Below are 10,103 nucleotides of genomic sequence, written 5' to 3'. Positions count from 1 at the left end.
CTCACATGTTAGATTCTTATAAATTGTATTCGGCGAGAATATGAGCCGGAAAAATGACAAGGGAAAGTTTAGTGAGACCGCATTTTATACTTCATAGACACAAATGTGGTTGTGCCACACAATTGTTTGTGTGGAGCCCACCACACTTGTGTCTATATAATATAAAAATGTGGCGTCAAAATGCAGTGTGAGTAGCATTGCTCAAACGATGAACTCAATTTTTTAGTTGATAGTTTGGAGAGCTTGGGGGTCCACTTTTATAATCTTAAGAGTGTTGGAGTTACAAAGTTAAAACCATGCTTTTAAGCAATGAAACATAGTGCGGAGCAATTTATTTGCCATTGATAATATTAAAAGTTATTCATATTTTAATGGGAATCAACATGGGCAATGTTTTCATTATATTATTTATTCATTGGTGTGCTGGTGTGTATTTATTCTACTCCCTTTGTCCCATTTTTAAAGTCCAGTATTTTATTTTGGGCTGTCCCTTAATAAGTGTCCATTTTGTAAAGTTAGTGGGTAAAAATTGGTACATTTTTCATTTGTCCCTAAAAGTAGATTCCATTTTGAAAAGTTAGTGAATAAAAGTGTAATGATATGTCTCCATAGGGGGTAAGTAGAGAAAGTGGAGGTAAAAGTTTGTGTAAAATGTGTAATGATGATGTTTTCTTAATAAGTTGGAGTTACGTAGTGGAACACTTAAAAAGGGACTGAGGGAGTACATGGTAGTGATCTAGTGTATAGAGTTCGGATTGCACCCGGAAGATTAGATATCGGTTCTTATAGAATATTAATTTTAAATCTCATTTTTCTCGTCGGAATTGGATACACTACTATCTTTGTGATTGTAACACACAATATATTAGTAGGCTCGTCTTCAATAAATAACTCATTGTGTTAGTATATTTTGTGTGTATTAAATAGGACTATTTTGAGGTAATCATCTTCATAATGAATTCACAAAATAATTAACTCCTCTAGTTATTTTGATTTCTTAAGCGCTTAGGCTTGATATGATTGATAGGCACATGAATTTTGGGTAGTATAATTCTCAAATCACAAATAATTACACAAACGCGTGTGGGTCCCACATACTTGCGAGTGTGTTTATTGTAACTATTTGTGGTCCTAGAAGAGTTGGTCTTGGGTAATTGCTCTGTGTGTATGGTTGATATTAATTATTGACAGAATTCAATGCAAGATATAGGGATTGATGATATACCATTGAACAAGCTTGTAAGTTTGGTTATGTCGAACCCGTAGGTGCAGATAAAATAAGATGTCATTTAAATATTATTATCATTAATTTAATTTCATAAATAAGTATTTGTTAAATAAGTATTTGTTACCTAAATAAATATTTAATAATATGGAGCTCAGAATATTATTTTCAAATTAGGATTGAAGTTCAATTATAATTCTGTAGTGCTATGAATTACTCACTTCGTCTCTTTTTAAATGTTCAGTTTCATAACTCTAACTTATTAAGGAGATATCATTTATTACATATTTTATATCAACTTTTACCTACTTTTCACCGTCTTGTCCGTCTTAGCTCAGGGCCAGCCCTGCAAAGAGAACATGAAAGAGAGGCCCGAATTTTTATACCAAATTAAATTTTGGCAATATACTCCATAAAAGGAAATATTTGGTACTTTCTCATGCCAAAGGTTAGAGACACGTTTGACTCGTTTTTGAGTCTAAGACACACAGACTCATGCTTGATGCGTGCGCGACAATTGATTATGGGATCGATAAAAAAGCAAGTGCTTATTTCATCAAATCAAAATAGATTGATTGTATATATGTATGTATGGGGTTGGTGGTTAAAGGACTTGTAGTAACTTGCAAGATATTATAGGTATACGTTAAAGGAAATAACATATGTTACAACAGCTTTTAGGGGTTGTTAACGAGTTTGGGTTAGGGTTGTTAAGGAGTGGTGACAGATTGGGAGACTGGCGGCATTTTTGGATTTGGGGGTGTTTAGGGTTTTGTGGGTCTTTGACAAGCGCTTGAGTCTTGGGTACCTATGGAGATTAAGTAATTTTAATTTTCTTGTGCCCTTGCCCTTTTAATTTCTGTAATTTTCAAATTCGGTGATTAATAAAAAAATTTGCTGATAAAAAAGAAAAACAGCTTTTTTTTGTTTCTCTCTTTTAGATTACCCACAGATTTGGATGCTTTAACTTTTCCTTTTCATGGCAAAAAATTGTTGGTTTTGTTATTAGACAGGGATTTTTAATGTGAGTCCCATTTTGCAAGAAAGGGTAAAGAACATTCCCAAGAGCGTAGCAAGGATTTTGGTTATTGACTTAATGGGCAGAAATTAAATCCATATGCAAGTTATTATAGTTGCTAATCCAAAGAGATAACTAAAGTAAGAGGTTAATTACTTATCAAAGAAAAGTAAGAGGTTAATTATAAGTAAGTATAAACTTATAAATAGAATTTTTCTTTACGATTGTCCAAGGAATTTATATATATAGTAGTATTTTTAAACAATGCATGACAGCCTTATTCGTAATACTACCAACCCTCCAACAGAAGAGAATGCTTGGTTTTTCTATTTATTTAAAGCAAATTGGGACAAATTAGAGATCTTTTGAGGGGTCAAAATAGCAAAATTGGGTTGCAAACTATTAATGTCCTTAGTGAAAGTCAAAGACCCTGTTCATTTTGAATTTTGAGAGAGGTTTTAAAGTATAATGAGTGGAGAGAGATAGATAGAGAAAATTTGTTAGGAACCGTGCGCAGGGGTTTTGAGTACCCCAAACGAACAAGCCCAAAGTGAGTGGGGTCAAGTGAACTCTCACTTGTACTTAAATCTCTCCGCCCTTGTGTTCCCTTGTCGAGTTATCGGTACAAATGAACTAAGCTAAAATAAAAATCTGTTTCAACTTGTCTTGTGAAGTAAATTTGAACACATTTTGAAGTTCGTGTATATCTATGCCAAACTGAAACTTAGCTCGATAAGCTTACACAATAGTTGATTCGACTTCAACTTCTTGTCGCCTTGTCGGCTTAATCGAGAGATGATAAATAAACAAAGTATGAAAATACTAAATTCGTAAGCCAATAAATTTTAAAGAGATTGAACAACACAAAGCTCGATTGAGCTATATTTTGCATCCCCAGCCTAATGTACGAAGGTCTCGATTGTAGCTACTGTGGACAGAGACAGTTTTGGTGGTTATGTGTACTCGAATGTCGATGTAGCTAGGTTATCGCTATACTCAAGGTTGAAAAGCCCATGGTTACCTCATTTGCAACTGAGTTGTGCTAGTCTGAGTTTTGAGAAATTTTTCAATGCCGACCGAGCACCGGCCACGTGGTGCCGAGCACACATTTTGGCCGTCCAAACTTATTTTGGACGGCCTACATCTGTTTGGCTTGAGGGGGTGTTTTGGTAATTTTACACTCAAAATTTACCCAAACAAATCTAAGCCGTCCAAAACACATTTGGACGGCCGAGATGGTGCTTGGCACCAAGTGGCCGTTGCCCACGCGGCCGTTGCCCACGCGGCACTAAAAAACTTCTCCTCAGTTTTGCTACTTGCACAAGCGTAGCAGTGCATACTCCATGCACAGACGATTTTGGGATCCATCTACATGATTGGAGCAGTTCATTATGCTCAAAATATTTTTTTAGGGTCGTTGAAAAAATCAGTTTAACTGGATACCGGTAAGGGCATTTACAAAAATCCAACTTTTCTTCCGAATTCACTTGGATGTTTTTTAAATGCCCTTATTGGTATCTGGGTGAACTTATTTTTAACAAGGACCCTAAAACAAAATGTTTTGAATAAAATGAGCGGCTACGATCAGGTTTGCAGGACCCGTAAAAAACATCTATACATTGTGCCTGTGCTGCTACGACTGTGTAGATAGCATTAGTGTTTGCAACTAGGGCCTTTAGGGTATCTCTAATGGCATAACCAAAATTGGATAGTCAAAACTTGCTACTACATCTTTTAATTATTCATTTAAGGGGTTATTAAGAGAAACAATGCGAACTCCCACAATTGTGCATGATCAAAAACTCATATTTAGTAGAGAGATAGAGAGAGTTGAGAATAAATGTAGGAGCATCTTCAACCAAAAATGTCAAATTTGACATGGCGTGACAAGTGGAAGGATTGACATGTGAAGTAATTCCAACCTAAATGTCAAATGCTTATGTGTCATTTAACATCTCCTCATCTCGATCTAACCTTGGCTTCAAATTTGAGGATGTCAAATTTTTTTGAAGGCTTATGTGGTAATTTGACATGTTAGAATTTGACATTTTCAAGGTATCCACTCCAACCAACATATCAATTTTTTTATTTTAGGAAGTTTGAGAAAAGTAACGAAAGAAATTTTTTGACATCGCATGTCAAATTTGACATGAGAGAGGGGATGTCAAATGACACATAAGCATTTAATATTTTGGTTGGAATTACTTCTCATGCCAATTCTTCCACTTGGCATGCCATGTCAGATTTAACATCCTTGGTTGAAGATGCTTAAATTTGACATGTTATGTCAAATATTTCTTTCATCACCTTACTCCAAAACTTCATAAAATAGTAATAAATTTGACATGTTGGTTGGAGTGGGCACCTTGAAGATGTCAAATTCTACCATGTCAAATTATCATGTAACATGGTGGATCATTGATAGTGATAGGAGGAGAGAGAAAGGAAAGAGAGGGAATGTGGTCCCCATTAAACTTGGTCATCCAAAGAGAAAAGATTGCTAGCTAGTATTTTTACTTATCCAAAGACTAAAATTTGATTATTGGTTAATGTTGCACATGCTTCCAGGGATTGTGCCGATCTTGCGGAAAATTACCATTAAGAAAGAACGCCCTTTTTATTTACGTGAAACTCCAGGTGGATAAGGCCTCAAGTTCTGAATCCCAAATATTGGCTAGATCTGGTTAGACTTCTCCATGCATAGCCCATGTTTCCTGGACTAGCCCGTAATTTTCCCATTGGTTAAGGGTTGCTTCTTTTTTTATCGGCCGAAGAAAATATTATATTAAAAAAATGTTAGGGGAGGAGATACCAACCAAGGGTTGGCAACATCCAAATAGGCAAAAGGCCCAAAAACTGAAGAAATAAAGTATGAACCAAACAAGGGCTCAATACTCATCCCAAGAACCTAAAACCTAAAACTAAACCTACACCCTAACTCTACTGCCGGTGTTGCTCCTCTGGTCACCGCCATGTAGGAAAAACAAAACCCATCTGAAAACCCAAATTAGTCGAGAATGGGATCGACCATACTCCGGTACGAAAGCCGTCAATGCCACCGCCCCCAAGATCACAATGATGACTGCCAAAGGCCGGAACAACCCCCATGGCAGGCATGAGACAGCTACGTCAACACCATCGCACCAAAATCGCCCAATTAAAGCCCCAGAAACTGCTGAGAGCACAACTCTGCATCACCAATTTCCCTCTGCCACTTCGATCCCGATGCCGTTAGGCCTTCCCGAAGATACCCAAGGATAAATCAGTTGGGAGTCCAAGCGATTCCACCTCCAAGCCCACCACTACACCCTCGCCGTTAAGTCCAAACCGGTTTCCCCAAGAGATGGAAACCGGTGGGAGAAGTGCACGAACAAAGAAAATAAAATAGAAGTGTAACATTGGAAGAAAGGAAAACAGAAGATATAGGGTTCAGATTTAGAATGGAGGCGAGAAAAAAGAAGCGAGGAAGAAGATAGATAAGGGGTCAAAGAGGAACGCCCGGGGGGTAGGAGGAATCGACCATTTCTGCCTCCCCACCCCAAGCAAAAGAAATCGTTGGTGGAGACTCTTGCTTTCTAGAGAGAAGGCCTATGGAGCGAGAACTCTCCAAACCCTAATATTTTCATTGGTTAAAGGGTTGCTAAGTTTGTTTATACTATTGTGAGTTATATTTTGGATCAACATTGCTAATTCTAGAAATCTTTGAGTTTTGATTATGCTATTGGAGACACTTCATTTTATTGATCCGTTGGGTAAGTAGTTTTTCCCTTTCTTTTCTTTTTAACAATTCTCACCTTTTAATTTTATTGGGCCTTTTGAAGAAAAGGGACTCTTTCTATTTTGTCAGTTCTCTAGCAAAAGAGTATACGTGTATTTTGAAAGAACTGGTGTTAGCTCAGTTTGTCACTCATGTGTGTTTCCACAGGAGAGGTCAGATGGTCAATTCTTGCCAAAAAACAATCATTGATTATTTCTTCTCTTGATTGGATTTTAGTTGGGCTTAACATAATTATGAATTTATATCTATTTGATGTAATTCAAATATTTGTATTCTTTCGTTGGTTCTAATTAGAAAAAAGATAGGAGTAAGAGAATACGGAGTATAATTTATAATGAGCACTATTTTCTAGGGACAATCATATTAGGCTGACGAACTCTACAAATTACAAACGCACATTCTTTCAGTCATTCCTATGGCATATGGGTATTTCCTCCACCACATGTTGTGCCCACAAACTGACAAAAGTAAGCGCTTTCAGTCTTCTTATGAAATATGGGTATTTTCTCCACCACATGACGTGCCCCCACAAATTGACAAAAGTAGGCGCCTTGTTTTTCCACACGACCTAGATCTTATAGCTCTAATATCATGATAGAAGAAAACAGAAAAGAAACTAGGTTTTTGTTGATATGTATCATTGATTGTATATAAAACATAATCATTGCATACCTTTATATAGGCTACAGAACTCTGTGACAAAGAAAACTAAACGAACTAGGAAACATGCATAATAAATAAACCAAGACTAACAAGGAAACTTGAATAGTAAAATATAGAAACATGGTAATTTTGCTGCGTCAAGTTTTGTCTCATCAATGGGTTGTCTATTTCAAGAGATGTACTGGATTGATTAGTAAATCTCTAACATAACCTGCAAGAGGGGAGAGAGAGAGAGATGTGGGTTTTAAGTGTAACTGTAAGGAGAAGGTGGGGTTTGATGGAGAGGCCGAGTTTGTTTATGAATTATGACCAAAGTAGCCTTTTGGACTTTGGTGATCTCGTAATCAGTTGTGACCCACTCCCATGACTAGGAAAGGGAAATTGATCCTTATGTCTTTTTTTTGGGTCAAAAGTTTCATCAAAAGATCCCCATAGGGGAAGTTTGGAAGTTCACAGATCAGACACTCCAACAGGAAGATGGTATAAGCACATAGATGCGCCGCCCTACAAAATGAGAAGAAACCCCCCAAAGGAGGAGAAACTCCCCTCCCCCCCGAAGGAGGACAAACCCCCCAGAGGAGGACATCATTAAAACAAATAACAAAATAAAAGAAGCACCGCCGAGATATCTGTCGCCACTCTTTCACAACGACTACCTTTGCTTCACAAAATAGGATCACATTGTTGGGAGGTGGTCGCCCAGCAAACGCGGTAGACAGTGTCAGGTCACAAATCTGAGAGGATGGAGGCTGAGAATGGTAATGGACAACATCTTACTTGCACCCACTGAACCGAAGCCTCGGAACGTTGCTGTAAAATGATTTGGCTGAAAAGTTCCTAATGGAAGCCTGAACTTCAGTCGTGGGATTGAGAGAGAAGACGGTTCAACGGTGGGTGGAAAAGAATGGAGGGAGAGAGATGGGGGGGATGTGGGGAGATCAGAGGGAAAGGCTGTTGGCAGCTAGGGTTCGGAGATTTTTAGAGAGAGAGAATTAGATACGTTCGTAATTGATCCTAATGTGGGCAATGATTTTTATTAGTGATCATTTTGAGCATAATTTTGTTTGGCATTCGGAATTCAAACAATTGAAAAATATTTTCGTACTATGTCAATATTTGATTGAGACTAGAAGATCAACAACCTACTTACTTGTCTACATAGTGGTAGTACTTGTACTTACTCTTCCTAGTTCGGCCCCTCTGTTTACAAAATCATGGTTTTGCCCTTGAGCAAGAGAAGTAGAGATTTGAGATGAAATCCGAATGAGCGAGCCAGTTACATACTACGAGTGCTTGGCGGACGAGAATGAAGTTTAGGCTGTCCAACGAGAGTAAAAATTTCATAAGGCCTTATAGCTCAGATACCATGTAAGAAGAAATTGTAATGCCCCGATTTTTCAAAGGAATTTCTGAGGCATTAAATAATAAAAATTTATTAAAATAACTCTAGAGCGACTCTAGTCTTGATACATATCTTGATCTCTATCCCTGATATTCCTCCTGTGTCCGAATGCTCCTCCATTGAATCCTGCACCCTCTGGCAAATTGATCGCTGAAACTAGGGGTGTGCACGGGTCAGGTCCGGTCGGGTTTGGCCTGAACCCGCCACCCGACCCGAGTAGTCGGGTTGGCAATTTTCTGAACCGAAACCGAACCGTAGAAGTGGAAGAACTGTCCGGGAAACCGATGCTTTTCATCGGTTCGGGTTTGTCGGCTCCGTCGATTAAAGGCAGAACAAAATGCAGAATCGAAGAAAAAAATGCAGATCAAAGGATAGAGACTAGAGTCAAGAAAATGCAAAAAATATACGGATTGCGAGGTGGGCGTAGTCGTGGACGCCTGGAGTAGTCTGGACTCTGGACGATGACTTCCGGCCTCGATCTCTTCCGTCTCACTGGTTGTGGAAGCTGGGTGAGATGTGAGAGAGAGGGAGTCTGAGTTTGAGAGAGTGAGGTTTTTTGGCTGTTGATTATCGCCGTCATCGGATAGAAATTGCAGAGGAGAAGAACGAGAAGGAGAGAGAAGGAGTCATTTGCACCGTTTGACTTGTTTCAAACCCGAATTGCAGAGAGAGAGAGAGAGAGAGAGAGAGAGAGAGAGAGAGAAGTAAGTATCCCAGACCCATATCCACTTTTCACGTTGCAACAATCTGAAAAGGCATGTGATATGAGAGAGAATTGATAAGGTGTGTCATCCTTTGGGATTATGCCACGTGTAGATCCTTTTAATCGGACGGTTCGGGTCCGACGGGTAGAGATTCTCTACATCCGAAGGCCGAACCGAAAATCAAAGATTTTACATCTAGCAAACCGAGGGCCGACCGATTCCTTGATCAGAACCGTCCGCATGGCTTCGGGTCGGTTCGGGTTGGCGGTTTGGCAGATTTTTTGCACAGGCCTAGCTGAAACAACCAATTTACCAGGATACAGGCGTATTCGTGAGTGATAAATCACCCAGTAGAATAATCCAACCCCACTACCCCTCTTACTTTAAACCTAGCAAGCAAACAATATAATATTGATGTGATAGAGTAAAGCATAGATTTCACACATAAACTGATTTATTACTATCTATTAGCCTAACGTGTGATCTAAGATCTCAACCGCGAGATCCTTCCTCCCCAACCGCTAGTCATGCCCAATCCCATGAGATCACTTCCTTTTGTTGTCGCAGATACACCTAAATTATGTACTGAGCGTGCATCTCAATAATTACAAACAAAGGGAAAGCTTATCATGCCATTGCATGACTAGGGGTCGCCTATCTCAATCATCACTGGACTCCCACCAGTTTCAAATCATCACTAGACTTTCCGCCAGTCAATTCAAATCAAAACTGGACTACCCGCCAGCTTATCAATTCACATCACAAAACCTGCTTGCAGGCAATCTCTAACATCATAAAACTTTTCAATTTATCCATTACCTAGCACCGTCTAGGTGAATTCTATTCGCATACCACCTCATGTCTCTAGGGTCCAATCTAGCATACAAATCAAGAGTTGAAATAAACAAGTAATCAAAGTGATAATGGAAATAAATAACGAGCGGGACAATCAAGTAACTTTTTATGAAAAGGGTCGTTGCCCTTAATCTTGTATAGCCAATAAGTTAATAATAAAACAAGAAACTTTTATCTAATTATTATAAAGGAAAAAAAATAACAATAATAATTTTATTCAAATATTAGTAAGTCTAGGCTTTTATTAGTCTATTTAGGAAATTAGATTGACTAATAACTACATTAAATAGATCAAAATATTAGAATAGTTAACAAGACATTAATAAAAGTCCTAACGATCCTACGCAACATGTTTGGGTATTAAAAAGTGGGTCCGGAGGGTCGTGAGGTTATTTTAAATAAAAGTATTACCGAAAATTACCAAAAGTAGAATAATTAGGTAATAAATAATCTAATAA

The sequence above is a fragment of the Rhododendron vialii genome, chromosome 1a, assembly GCF_030253575.1.
Source record: "Rhododendron vialii isolate Sample 1 chromosome 1a, ASM3025357v1".
Classification (NCBI taxonomy): domain Eukaryota; kingdom Viridiplantae; phylum Streptophyta; class Magnoliopsida; order Ericales; family Ericaceae; genus Rhododendron; species Rhododendron vialii.
Note: the sequence above shows the minus strand (reverse complement) of the source record.